The following is a 15,341-nucleotide window of genomic DNA, read 5'->3' on the forward strand; positions in this document are numbered from 1 at the left end:
TTCGCGAAAAGCAAATCCCACATGCGTTGGATATGCTTGTTTTGTAGTTAGTCGTATCACTGGCGGGCGGAAATCACTTCTTATGGGTCTTGGACTTGTCTTGTACGACGTCGTGACATAAAACGCGCACACCCTTAGCGCCGTCTTTACGGCTGTCTGATTGGTTCAACGTGAAATCATATTGGGTGAGTATAACCAATCTTAAAGCTCTAAAGCTGTACAGTGCGAAACATTTTGATCCGCTTAAAGAGCCAGGAGGCTGTATAATGATCTGCAGCGGCAACTTAATGCACATGTACATCAGGTAATTTGCAAAAGTGCACGGCGCGAGTCGTCTGTCTGCAGGCAGTATCACAATTAGATGAAGTTCTCCGAGTTCTTGTGTCCATTACGAGGAAAAAGCAGACAAACTGATCAAGACGCCACTACTGTCTGTCTGCGGTTGACTAAAAAAAAAAAAACACAACTAGCTGTCATCACGTCGCTGCATGGTGAGTGATGTTTCGTCCCTTATGAAAAATGCAGAATCCCGCTAAATGTCTTATTTTTTGTGGTAATATTTTTGCACTATTGAAGCTAATATTGCTGCCTGTTTATTGCTCACTATATTATCATTCTGTTCTAGTATCCGCTGGGGAAAATAAATATATAAACTTAGTTGAACTATAAATAGTGCATAATTTCGATTTTTGTAATTCGTATATCCTGAATATATTTAAGTTATGTGGAAGTTTTTAATGACATTAAATCAAATGTTGACTTCCTGTAATGACATAAAACATATATTTTACCTTTAAATAAGACTTGTCCCTGTATATATACATATATATATATATACACACACATATGTATGTATGTATATGCATACATATATATATATATATATATATATATATATATATATATATATATATATATATATATATGTATATATATATATATATATGTATATATACACACACACACACTCACATATATATATACATATATACATATATGTGTGTGTGTGTGTATAAAGTATGTACCTACATGATTTCACTTAATATGTACATATTTAATAAGCATAAATTCAGTATTTACATATAATGTATGTACATTGAATCTGCATTATTTATGAAATCTGATAACTTGCAACAGGTATGGTCATGTGAGTTCAGTAACTATTAATCTGTCTTGCATAATATGCACACTGATTTAGGTTGTTTATATCACACCATGTATTATGTCTACATAGTTATGTTGTAATGTGTATTGAAGCTGATCTTTGGTCGGCATTTTTTAATACTTACATCTTTCCAACCAGAATTTGTGCAGATAAGACTGCATCTCTTGAAGTCATAGTGCAATCATTCGGATGTCCAGAAAGAATTGTTTTTCTGTTACTAAAGTTAGATTTTCCAAAACAGCTAAATTTTTCACATAGTATGAAAGGTTGAAACCACATCCACTCAATTGTGTGAACTGCTCAAACTCAGATGCGTATGGCCAACATGTACACTCAGCTGCACGAACACTTTGACCTCCAACCATTTCCTGTGGAAGAAAACATGCACCTTTTAAACCTCTCCTCAGAAACAGTCATTTTGAATTGAATACACAGTTTTATATTTTCCTTTCTTTTATGTCCTAGAATGTATTGGTGCCACAGTGATGCTGAGTTCTTGACTTTTGGGTCACCTCACTGATAACAGTCGACAAAACTTTATATCTGACTGCCTTCTTTTTACACAGTAATATTGGTGTGATCAGTGAGTAAAGCTGGCTTTTGGTGTATTTCACAGACATATACATGGACGGGTTAACCACAGGGTGTAATGAAAACACTTTGACGCACCACATTTTTGCTGTTTCATAATCTTTCTTAAGTCCATGCAAAGCAAGAGATTTGCTCCCTTTTTCGCCAGTCTGTGACGACACAAGCTTGAAAGATTATTCCCCAGTAGCAACTTTGCTGATTAAAAGTGCCCAGTACCATGTGCAGTATTAGTAGGAGGGTTACGAGTTCACTATAATTACTGGTGTGTTCTATGGACTGCTTCAGTGTCAAGGAAAGATTTAGAGACTGATGCATTTCACATCATGGCATGTTACTAGCAGATTATTTTGCTGTTTGGGATATTTGGGCAATCTGGAGAATTGCTGTGTGTGTGTCTGTGTACAGTCTGAGGGAAATGTCTGTTGATTTGTACGTACTGTATGCTGTTAGTATAAATAGAGTAAAATTTGTTGATGCAGCAGAAACTGCTCTTTTACCTGCTTTGTATTGTGCAGACCACGTGACAGCCAAAGCACATATTTTGCTGCTCTAGATGCTGCAGTTGTGATCAATTTAACAAAAACCGTTAGTACTAGAACAAAGTATCTCAACCTTTTTTTTTTTTTTTTTTCCTGTAACTACATTTGTAGGTATGTCAGAGTAACATTCTCATGACCCTGAGCCTTGTCATGTGATTATACTCAACTTGCTTTGAAAAGAAAACATTCCCACTGACTTTAACTTTGGAAAATATTCTCAGTTACCTGTGGGACTGAACAATTAGTCAATAATGGCAATACAAATATGGCAACGTACATTTAATTTTTTTATAGCAGTATAGTAAAGTATGGGATTTTATGCAATGTGCTTTCTAAAAACCTTTAGCTCCAGACATTATACCTATAAAATAGACTCAGTGGTCGTCATTCATAAACAGTGCGTGCGCACAAATCTACGTACGATTGTTTGATGCACAAATCCAGGATTCATCAATATTTTCGTACCCAAATTTGTTCTTACGCTGCAAACAAATTTAGAACTGCCTCAGCCCATGCGAACACACAAATGAGGAAGGCCAAACTGGCTTAGAAAATGCAAACATACCTTTTAAGTACATACAGAGCATACAAAACCACATTCATTAAAAAGAGATTTAATTAACATTTTTAAAAATTATTAATTTAATAACATATTGGCCAAATGCATTAAACAACCATGAAATTGACACACTTTCACCCTCATCATTTTGACAATTAAAATATTCAATGATAACAACTGTCCTAGTTTACAAAGAAATATATAAAATTGTACATTTCAAAATGTAGGCCTAACAGTTTTGACTTTCATTTAATTGTTTTGACCTATAATGATCACCCACTCCCAACAATTTCTTGTGCCATGAAATTACGCATTTGTCCACTATGTGCTTCTCCAGGGATACTACGTTGACAGCCTCGGTGATTGCAGTCCAAGCATCTTTTTTTTTTTTTTTTATACCATCGTCACCTCCAAGTAGACTCTCTTGAAGATTATTCCTTTTCTGGCTTTCACCTCAGATACAATTGTTTCAATTTCTGTGGTTGTAAAGTTCTTTTGTTTTTTACCTTTTAGCGCCATCGCTTCTAACAAACTGTGAAATATACTACTTCTCTCCTCGTGTATCAGGTTCCTTCATTCACAAATCAGCTCTAGGCAAGCAGCTTCCTTATGTGGAGAAATGAGGGCGTGGTAGTATGCTAATCAAATGCCAATAACAAATTGCAAGCATGTGCCTGTCAATATAGAATGATTCTGATTCACACACATACGCAAGGTGGTGAGAACAAAATTGGCCAGTGCGTCATGAGTCCCATAATGATTTTGTGTACGCACTTATTTTGTGCACAAATTAAGAACATTTCCACGCACATATTAGTGAATGAGGCCTAGTGTTGTAGCCGAGTGATTGTGATTTGTGGCTGGACTCTGTATTATCTATATGAAAGCAGCTTCCTATGTCACAGCTACAGTGGCTCATCCTATAATCTCATCTGTGCCATAGATTAATCCACTTTAATCCTGCATTTACTTTTACTGTAATGTGAATGTGTGCAATAATTTGTGCTTATAGGTTGTATTATGTATATGGGTGCTACAATTTTAATATCACTCCAAAAGTAGAAAAATGAAAAATAATGAAAAACGAATGAAAAATACTATCAGATAGCAAATTCTTTCTAGAGATGCTGTTTTTAGGCATTCATATCTTATTTTGACAGTTTAGATTGATATGGGCTGGACTCTTTCATTAATAAAATGCGGAATTATTAGAAAGGAATTTTCTTTGGAGTAAGTCACTGCAGATCTCTTTGGGCTCCAAACTTCAGGGGTTTTTTGTGGAAGATTTGGGTAGGTTAGATGAAAAATATGCTTATACTAATGAAATATTATCATGCAGTCTGAATATAATTATAAGAATGCTTGAAAAAATGGTTAAAGATAACAGTGGATTTGTAGATTGCAGCTAGGTGAATCCTCTTATTACCTTTTTCCCAAAAGCTGAGAATGTAAAAGTTTTTATTTTTGCATAAATTATTTGTATATAACATTTCTACTTATATTCTAGTTTCCCCTCAGTCTGACTGAAATGGTAAGCTGTTGCTGGGAACGAAAAGATGATACTAACGTTTCACTATCTTTGAGTCCTGGAAATTGTAGATCTGCTTGGAAATAATTGTGACAGGAAGTAGCATTTTCACACATGTACAGAGAAGTGAAGTCCCGCCCCTTCCACTGAACCCATCAGACCTCACTGTGGAGGAAATACTGTTTGAACAGAGGTTGATACTGAGACAAATAATAGACAAAGGTTTTTGACAAATAATAATTTGATAACATTTAAATTGTGTCACCACTTACCTATAAGATCATGGTTTATCTAAAGTAATCTATAATAAGAGTCTATAATTTTAGAAGACAAGAAAGTTGCAATTTATTATAAAAAATACCAAAGCAACTTCTAGTTTTGTGTGAAACACCTCAGTGGTCTGTGTCTCAAGTCACATGTAATTCACCATTGACATAACAAAAATCACTTTAATTGTTGAAAAATGTTGTTTTTACATCATAACAACTTAAACCTAAGGTAACATTTATATTCATTGTCTTTAAACCCAGAAACTGCAGTCATTACTGAGAAATACTTCTACTACATAAGGTCGTACTTTCAGATATGCCCAGTAATAAGGAAGTGATCCATTTTGGATCATGTAGTGATGGACCCATTCCATCAATAATATTTGTTTTTTGTTTGACAGTTAGATCCTTCTATCCCTCCAAACAGACAATGTATACACAGAACATAGTTTAGAATCAGGACTGGTTCTGTCACAGAAAACTCAGTGGAGAGTTGGATGTCTTTTGTTGCATGGCTGAGAACAGAAATCCCTCATGTGGCTCCTGGAGTTGGTAGATTTTTAAAATATTTACAACAAATAATATGAATTATTATTATTATTACAAGCTGTACAAATATACCACATTTTCCTGTTTCATTGCCTTTATTAAGATGAGTTAATATCTATATTAAAGGTCCTGTGAGGAGTATCCATTTGAAGTGGATTGCAGTGACACCTTCAACCGGAATCAGTGGTGTTTTTCTGGGACGTAGACTCCACTTCCCATGAGCACTAGCAACTACTGTTGTAAGGGTGTAACTCTGGCCAAGTTGTGCATTTGTTTTTAAGCTAATGAATGAAGAGTGCATCTTCTTTACATCTCTGCATTTCTTTTTTCAAGACAACAACTTGCAGGGTGCAAAGCGATGTTTAAAACGAGACAACAAGCAAATTTCATAAAGTCCGTTTGTAGCGTAGTTTAGTAACTGGCGTGAAACTGAAAATAAAACTTAGCTTTGGATGTCCAACTCTCAGCCTCTATGCCTCTCTTTTACTCTGGAGCTTACATCATGTTTACCCCCCCCCCCCCCACACACACACACACACCCTTTATGGTGCCCTAGAATTTAGTGCTCAGAAGGTGAGCAGACTATCTGTTTAGTGTTACTCACAGACCGGTGTTCTAAGGGCGAAGACACACCAACCCGATTTTTAGCGGTCGGACGTCGTCAGGCAGTCTGGCAATGTCAGTGACATGAGTCTGGTCGGTGTGTTCTCTGCAATCGGCCATCGTTAATGCCGCCGCCAGTCTTTTCGGCTGATTCAACATGTATAATCGGCCACATTCAGTCGGACCAATCTAATTGGTGGAGGGATAGCCCTTTACTAGTGAATCAGTGAATGACAAGTTTACATGTGAATATAGCTATGCCAAGGTACTTTAAACTATTATTGTCTTCTATAATAGGCCATTCACTGTTCATTTCATATCTAAATGAGTGCCAGTCAGTGTTGCCTGTGGACTTCATTCATTCCATGAAGTGAACACTGTTAGCATTGTTAGCATAGTGTGATTTCGCCTTAGTTTTCGCCTGCAACATCTTTCTTCTTCCACAAGAAGAAGCCAGAGAGCTGACAACACCAGTATCTTCTTATTACTAGCCATCCAGTCAACAAGTACAAAAACAACAACCCTTTTGACTACTCAACACTCTCTGCTGACAACAATGACTGATGACAGTGAGCTCTGTGTTTAGAGAGATATTCCATCATTTTCCGGTTTTACATCTTGCGCAAGCACAGAATGTACGCCAAATGCCGGTAGTCAATTTGGTGTGTTCTTCACACTTTTTTGACTGTGTTGGGGGAGCAGAAGCCGACTGATTAGTTGGGCTACCTTTTCTGGCGACGATCAACAGTCAGGTTGGTTTGTCTTCACCTTAAGATGTGTCCCAATCATATAAGCATTTTCAGGAATTACTTTAGTCATTCAACATCTTCAGCATTCTGCATTAGCAGTTCAGCACAAGCTGCTTCAGCCTTCTGCATTGACAGTGCAATTTTTTCAGAAATTGCTATTCTACTTGTATAATTGTCTTGTTCCCAACGGGCAGTTTAGTATCCAGGCCCTGGTATGAACATTAAACTCTGTAGCCATTTCAGTCTCACCTTATGAAGCCCTTAGTTTGTGACTGAAAAAATGCTCAAAGTAAAACATATTACTGATGCCAAAGAGTTAGCCGTGCGGCTAACACAAAAGTGTTTACTAAGAGTTTGACTGAGCTACCAACAGCCACTATAGTAAAATACAATGTTCCAATGTATATGTATAAAGAAAAGAAGCATTCTATACCTGTCTAGTAGGAAGAGGGCCAACTCTGGGTCTATTTTCCTTTTAACTCCCTTAGTTTACTCCATTGGTTGAAAGCAATGCAGAGGTTTACCAGTGTTTTAGCCCGTGCTCAATCACTCTCCCATTTAGCTTTCTTCTACTCTTCTGTCCTTTTTCTTTTTGCCAGTCCAACTCCAGTTCCAGTGTCCACCATTACAACAAAATAAATGCAAGAAATCCCTTTCTTTAGGACAAAGGACAGATCTTACTTTTTACTCATTCAGCTGTCTCACTGCTCAACTCTGCATGGTGTTGTCACAGAGGCATAACTCTGCCGTAAATCAGTCCAATCCTGTCCAACCCGACCACGGAAGCTCAAAATAGCTTTTGGAAATATAATAATGATATGATAATCTCATTTTAAATTGCAGACTACAATCAGGCATATATGTAATAATGAGACTTTTTCAAGATCACATAGAAAGTCCTCACAGGACCTATAAGTGAAACATCTGTTCAGACATTCTGGTTGAACGGTTGATGACAGAATGAAGTGTTTTCATTTGAGTGTTTATAAGTTGGCCGTCATTGTTTCTAAAGCTTGGAGAACATGTCACAGTGGTTTATTTGTTGAGTATTAAATATAGTTTATACTGCTACTCTGGCTCTGGTTTCTCTTTTATAACTGTGTCTTGTAAACTTCATTTGTCCTTCGCACAGTAAAAATAAATAAATAAAAGCAGTCATACTGGAATGTCATATGGAGTTAATAAATAAAAGGGATGTGAAAGAGAAATTAATATATGTGGTGACCTTTTTAGATGAAGAGAAGGTAAAAGTGCTCCTCAGTCTTTCTTGAATAATGGGCATGAAGAACCATGTGTAAACACTGCAAAGTTTGACACATCCTAATCCCTTATTTGATTGTGTAATGTTCCTTTCTTGAACGAATAACCTTTCCCCTCTGAAGGCTTCAAAGCTGTGTCTGTGTGTGTGCTTCTTCTCTGTAACGTTTGCCTCAGGAGGTTTTAGCTGCTCTTCCTTGTGCCCTAACCGTATCGTGCTCACTTCAGCTGCATTGGACTAAAAGTGGGTCTTTGACTCGCCTGATAGCTTTTGACAGCTCACTCTCATCCCTGGTGGATCAATGGAGCTCAGTGCTCTTCATTAAAAACATCAATGTACCACACATTCCCACAGGCTCAACAACAACCCACCAGTCCAGTCAGGAAGGGAAGCGGTTGGCTTTTTGTTTTGTTTTTGTTTTTTAGAAAGGCACCTGTCTTTCATATTTGAAGGCTATTGTTGGAAAAATGTAAAGTAAGACAAAATGTTTTGATGATCATTAAAGCTACAATATGTGACATTTCCAGAATGTAAAATCTAAAAATAACTACACTTGTCTAATGTATTTTGATGAGATTGTATGTTTAACATTTTATCAGATGTTTCCAGCAGTTCTTAAAAATCAATATCCATTTAAATTTATGGCATATAGAGAATATTTTTGCTGAATTTTCTGGCCGTCATACAGTACCTTCCTATGAGGAACTTAGGCCCTGAAATGTTCTTAAATCTAGAGATCTCCAACAAAAGGAGTGATTCAGCAGTAAGGTTGCACTGATCCGTTATTAGGATCGGATATCGACTCCGATATCAACATTTTAGCTGGATCGGGGTTCGGTAGAAACAACCAATCCGTAAGACCGATCCTTCCCCTGTAAAATTTGGCGACACGGGCTACGTCATGCATGGCGAACGTAATTCTAAAAATAACCTGACTGACCTGTATGTGGAGGAATGTGATGGGTTATATAGCTCTGTAGATAAAGCTGTAAGAATGTGAAAGTGAAGTAAGTTCTGCTCATCTTTTCATTGACTACCTTCTGCCCCCCAGAAACATGGACGCACCACGGGGTGGGGGTGGGGGTGAGTGAATAAATCGTAAGACTGAGAGGGAATGAATACTTACTAAGATGGGGGGGTTCTTCGTATGTACCGTGATGTACCTCTCTCTCTTTATCTCTATCTCAAATTTCACTCTGCACGCACAAGCCAGTGCTGTAGGTGCCAGTGCCCCCTACTTGAGAACCTCTTTTCTAAATCAACAATGACATCGGATCGGTATCGTATATCGACTGACCAGATATCGACCAATACGCAAGGCAGATTTCTGGACAATGCTATGGTTACAGTTTGGTTAAGGTTAGAAATAAAGTCAACATGGTTATGATTAATAAAAAGACAAATAGAAAAAACGCACACATAAACACAGGATGCTCCTGTATGGTGGAACAGTACAAATTCTGGTCTTAAGATAAGGTAAGATAAGATAAGCCTGGCCTATATCGTCATTTTCAGATGTCTCAAGGATTTACTTTTGTTGGGTATTCTTCACATTTAAATCTAACATTATACATGCAGTAATTATCATATGACAAATTTATAGGAGGCTTATGTCTTCTTCCTGCCAGTTATCACATAATATTGTCTTGTTTTAATATTTATTTTATGTCATTTTAGTTTTAGTTGATAGATTTAGTGTAGAGACAGATAAAGAGGGAGAAGAGAGAGTAAGGGAGTGATACACCAAATAATCTCAGGTTGGAATCGAACTGGGCACCCAGCCTTAGCCTCTGCCAAAGAGCTGTATTTGAAGTGTCTGAAATGTATTTTGTTAAAAATTCTTTCTAAAGTAATCCAAGTATTTGTAGCTTTAAACAGATGTTAAATTGATAGATGTGCACTCTGTAGCCCCTTTTACACAGCACTTCTGTTCCGGGAATATTTCACCTTTATTCCGGAATGACGTCTTTGTAAACAAAATGGTGGGATCATTTGGTCCCACCTCTGTCATGGCTCTGTAACGCCTCTGGAGGTAGTAACAGAGCCGTGATAAAGGTGGAATCATGATTCTGGAACACTATGTAAAAGGAACACCTCTTGTTCTGCAACCAAGGTGTGACGTTTTGATGACTTATTGCGTGTGCGATCCCTGTGTTGGGGGCATTTAAAAATGAGCACGGGCCATGTACATTAAACAAACATATCAACACAATCAGAAAGATGTCGAACAGGGGAGACGCTGTTGTCACTTCGGGCGGAGGACTCTATCCATGCTAACATTTGTGGAATGGTGAAAGACGGGTCAACTCTGGAGAGGTTAGCAACACCGCTATGCTCTGGGTATTTATTTCCAATGTGCAAGTTATACATATATATATTATTCTGGAACGCACATCCACTGTGTAAAAGCCCAGCCTGTCTCAACTCTGTTACTCCTTTGGCTTGGCTGTGTAAATCGATCAATGGTGGCAAAAAGGTGGGATCACCATCTCACCTTTTTTCTGGTATCTCTGTGTAAAAGTGGCTTATGTACAGTGTTCACATCATAGGGGATCAGTGTTTTGCCCTCCAGGGTGAAATTTATAAATAGGTTTAGAGTTAGGGTCAGATCATTGAAACAAACGTCAACAGGTCATGACCAAGCGGCAGTGTATGACAACTCTGGAGAGAGAACAGGCTCATTTATCAACTTTTGTATGTGTCATCACCAGTATTGATGTGTTTTGTCACAGATAAGTTGTGTGTTTCTAGCTCAAAATACATGTTTTATAGTTTAGTATCATTGAAACACTTGATCCCACTCTTTATAAAATGGTAAAAGGAGAAAAAGAAGCTCATTCTGACTACCTGTAAATTAATGAAAAAAATAAACCAGTGCAACCACACTGTAGCCACTCAAAAGACTGCCTATTGATGTAAAAATGCTTTTCTGTGAGTGAATTAAACATTTTTTTCTTTTAGTGTAAGTAAAACGGCTGCATGTTTTTCACCTTCCATTTTCTTCGGAGAAGGCATGTGTTAATTAAAAAATGTGAAGCTTGTATTAATTTTTTTAAAGTTTAAAATCCCCCCTGAGCAATCCTGCACTAGTTTGCCTAAAATGGCAAACACTGGTCTGTCTCGTTGTTGTTTATATTTATATGAGGGAAATAAGAATATTCTACAAGTTTTAGCTCTCTGAAGAAGTTTGCTATGTGTCGATGCAGGCTGCAGGCTTCATTGTAAACACAAGTATTGCGTCAGCAAATGCTTGAAATGATGGCATCACACATATTAAATGTTGTTATGTGCAACAAAAAACAGAACACCCAGAGTAGAGACAGTTGGACACAGAGGCTGTTGTCATGATATTGGTACAGAATGTGAGCCAATGGCTGCTTTATTGCCATCAACTGCTTTTTGATTGGCTCTCTGACAATTAACACTCCAGCCCACCTGTTTATACACACACAGACATGGATTCACATGCATGCAGCCAACCGTCACAGGGAAACTGTGTGTTTCAGTGTCTCTCTGTGGTCTAATCATCAATAATGCATGGCTCTGGGAGGATGAAAGGCTGTTTTGGCTTGAGGCATGTGTCTCATATGGAGAGAAAGACATCAGCGCTAGTGCTTAAGTGTATATTCACAGACAAAGTGAACACTCCTTTTACATGGCTGCCCTTAGTAGAACTACTCTTCAGATGAGAAGGGACTGATGTTAGGTTAAATAGCATTAATTTCCTAATTGATATTTGGAAGGTAACATTTTTGTGGCTTTGAATCACTCATTCACTAACACCAATATCTGCATACTGCAGTGTTATATTGGGATATGTAGATGAAATTGTCTTGGCTTTTCATGCATGTATGTCGTGTATTCAAAGACACTGACAGCACTCGATCAGAGACTATCACAATGTCATCGCTGAGAAAAGTATATCTGACACATTTTAAGACTATTTTCTGCAATACACAAAAATGCTTTTTTTCTGTGTTTGTCAGTATTGTTATTTACAATGTCGCATATTTTGATAATTTCATACATATAGTATAAATGACACATATAGACTCATGTATTTAAACAAAGGAAATTTAACTTTGAAACAACAGGCAAGTTTAGTACAGATGTCTGAGTTGCATAAGGTGCACCTGAATGCACCATGAAGTTCCTTCCTTTGTCTGTATGTATCAGACTCTCAGAGACAGCAGGCAGGACAGAAGCAGTTTGACTGTAAATGAGACAAAAACACTATGTGGAAGCACTGTCAGCATGGTGTTGTATTATTTTATATATGGTGGACACCCTTCTGAGGTGTACTTGCCAATCAAAATTTTGTGACCCTATTCTGAGATTTTTTTTTCATTGCCCAGTCCTGCAATGCACTACAATAACTGTGTAAATGATGAAAAAAAAAGACGTGAAACAGCAAAAAGTATGAGCTATGTCTTTATTGCCCACCTTGCAGTATCAATGATGTCACAGGACAGGATCTGATGTCCTGTGTCTCAAATGAAGTACTTCCATTTTTACACTTGCAGTACACTGTACAGAGTATCTACTTTTGCAATGTGCAATTTCAACAAGTTAATATCTCAAATCAACTGCTTTTAACGGTCAACCAGCAAAGCATTACTGTCTGCCAAAATATCTTCCACACTTAACTTTCTGTATTTTATTTGTTGCATTATTCACTAACTCCTTATACTTTTGTTTGTAGTAATATTTAGTAAAAGTATTTGTAGTAAAAGTACTATGATGTCGTCCAGTGGTGTTCACACCCGAGATAGCAGCTTCCTTTGCTATCATTTCTGATCCCGTCCTTATGCAGCCAAGGTGGCAATCATTGGCGGTGAGACATGTCCAGCATTCCACACTCAGTATTTTGACCATTTTGAGTGTATTTCAGGCAACTGAGAGTGCAGTGCATTTTGCTGTAACGGACAATGTGAACGCACTGGTTTTTGGAATGTGATGACTGAGATGTACGATGTGCAGTTAGTGCACAGTCTTCAGCATCTTTAGCTTTGTGCCTCTATATCACATGCAATGATTGAATCTTCTTTGACCAACTACATCATAATTTCAAGAAATAGTTGCTGTGATGAGTCAAAATGGCAAAGGAATTTGTTTAAAATGCTTGCATGCTTTAATAAATATATTAGCGTATTGACAAAGTTTCACAGTTTTGATGAGATATATTTTTGTTTTGATATTTTGGATATTTTGTCCCACCCGTACAGCACCCTGAAGATGTTACTCTGAACTTTTGTTTGAGTTGAATTCATGAAACAGTGTTTGGCTTTAGGATTTGAGGAGGATTTCAAGGCCCATTCCAAGATATACTGCTGTGTTACAACTCCTTTTACCCATAATATATGATGTAGGGATGTGATGAAATACTTGAGTTCACACAGACTACCTGACTCCAAGTTTGGACTCAAACAGCCAGATGAGCAGAGAAACCAAAAGCTTATTTGCATCAGAAACAATGAGCGTCATGCATAGGCAGCATGGATCATCACTCTGGAGAAGATGAAGATAAGCATTTGTTTGGCTGATGCAGTCCTCTCCACTTCAGCCGTCATATTTTTACCCTGCAGTATCTTTGTATGTTTTGCATGACATAGTGGATGATGATTATAGCTGTGTGCATTGTGTGAAGCTTTCTGTGTCAAGACACTCATAATACAGCCTATGTGTGTATGTGTGTTAGTGTGTGTTTGCTATCAGTATGAGGACATCAGGGTGCATGCGCAAACCCTTTGAAGTTCCTCATTCACTCCATACCCCTGTCCTCCATGTCTCATCTCTTTGAAGACCATGTAGCCATGATTATTAAAGCGACCCTCATTCCATTTCAAATGTATGGACTGAATATGGATATGATCTGAGTTTTGCACCAGCAGCCTTCACTCCACTCAGTTTAGAGATCAAGCTGGGCTTCCACTTGTGCTAGAACTTTTTAGAGAGGCCATTGTGATGTTGATCCAGTTGATATTGATTATTTAGAAGTACAGATCGATCAAATAACTGTGGTCATATTGTTCTAATTCAGTGGTCTCAGGTGTTCTTTTTCTAAAGTCACTTCTTTCTACACATTACTGGATTTTTTCATCTTTCATCTGTTTAATGTATTACACAAGGGTTTGCATTCTGCTTCAGTGACATGAAATGAAATGTAAGAGTTTTGCATGGACCAAGGACAAAACTCTTGATGCTTTCCTCCACTCTTTATTACACTTTTAGATTGAATATCATGATCAGGACTGCAAAATCTTGGCAGTTATGTATCATTGACTGCTGTTCTACTTATTTGAATAGTTGAGCCTCTAAGTTTGAGAGTATATCTATCAGTTAGAGTTACATGCATCAGTTTAAGGTCAGATTTTGGGGCAGAGGTGTTCCTGCTGCTACCACTACCAGCCTTGAACTCAGGAATATGGCCAGTTGTCTCCTCCACAAAGACAAGCCAACAACAGTCTTTCCTTCAGCATATGATCATCTGTTTCAGAGTGTGTGTAAAAAATGAGGGGATATTGCCATATAGGTCTGTTGTATTTTTGTGTGAGCAAGAGAGAATGGAACAAAAAGGGATTTAGCAATGAAACACAATGTGTGCAGCGCTGCAGTCAAAGTAGTAGTTAGTGGGTGTAACTGCAGTTGTATGAGTCTGCCTGTAGTTTAGTACTGTGGGTTCAAAAGGTCATTAATTGATGTTCTCTGTGACTGATAATAAAATAAAAATGAAAAACTATTACATTGGGTTGTGAAAAATGCCTGGTCAAGTAAAGTCTATGCATGAAGTACACTGGTGGATGGTGGCTGAAAAGGCTGCATTACTCAATAAAAAAAGTCATTTATGTGATTATTGTGGACAATTGGAATTTGCATTTGCCATATGCAGTTGCTCGACTATCAAGAATATGTACAGATTAAAACTTTATTTATTTTGAAATTTCTGTTTTGTTTTGTTTGTTTTTTTCCAACTCAAAAATGCAAACTTGAAAATAGTAACCTCTAAAGATGTAGTCTTTCTGTCCTGTGTCAAGAAATCCAAAATATCATCATACACTCTCAACATTTTAATTCAACACTGTGATTGGGATTTGTATTCGTTTGAATTAGTTGTGCATTTCTAATGCTAAACTAAATCTACTATCAAACTCAGAAATTTCACTTAATTTTCTTGTGTTATATTGCTGTAGATCAGAACCATCCAGATTTTCCATGGTTAGTTTGAAGTTCAGTTATAGTGTAATTGCTATGAACTATATGTTTAGTTAAGATGTTCAGGACTTACTGGTTCAAATGCATAATGTGGTTTTCTATTTTTTAAAGTTTTAGAGGGTAGGGGTAGTGATCTTGTCAAATTAACTGGCTCATTCAGGTTTTTCCAAAGCTATTATTTTGATTTCAGCCTTTATAAAACGTCACTGCCAGCTGATCTGTTCTAAAATGCTTGTTGTCTACAGTTTTCATACTCATGATTCCAAATACACTCAGAAAATGCCTTGAATTAAAAGTTGTTGGACACCAAAGCAAACAG

General features: G+C 37.3%; 1 protein-coding gene across 7 annotated transcripts in view; it reads left to right on the plus strand.

Moving 5' to 3' along the window:
* Nucleotides 1-83: 83 nt before the first annotated feature.
* The window catches only part of arhgap9 (Rho GTPase activating protein 9), a 67,468-nt gene continuing 52,210 nt past the window's right edge, over nucleotides 84-15,341 (plus strand). For 3 of the 7 annotated variants that reach the window (XM_030134167.1, XM_030134166.1, XM_030134169.1), the window contains exon 1: nucleotides 231-491. The gene's annotated coding sequence lies outside the window, so the exon portion shown is untranslated. Of the gene's footprint in view, nucleotides 186-230; nucleotides 492-15,341 lie in introns of those variants that run through there. The other 4 variants (XM_030134161.1, XM_030134171.1, XM_030134162.1 and 1 more) reach the window with 3 other exon arrangements.

This window comes from Sphaeramia orbicularis, chromosome 5 (assembly GCF_902148855.1).
Source record: "Sphaeramia orbicularis chromosome 5, fSphaOr1.1, whole genome shotgun sequence".
Taxonomy (NCBI): Eukaryota; Metazoa; Chordata; class Actinopteri; order Kurtiformes; family Apogonidae; genus Sphaeramia; species Sphaeramia orbicularis.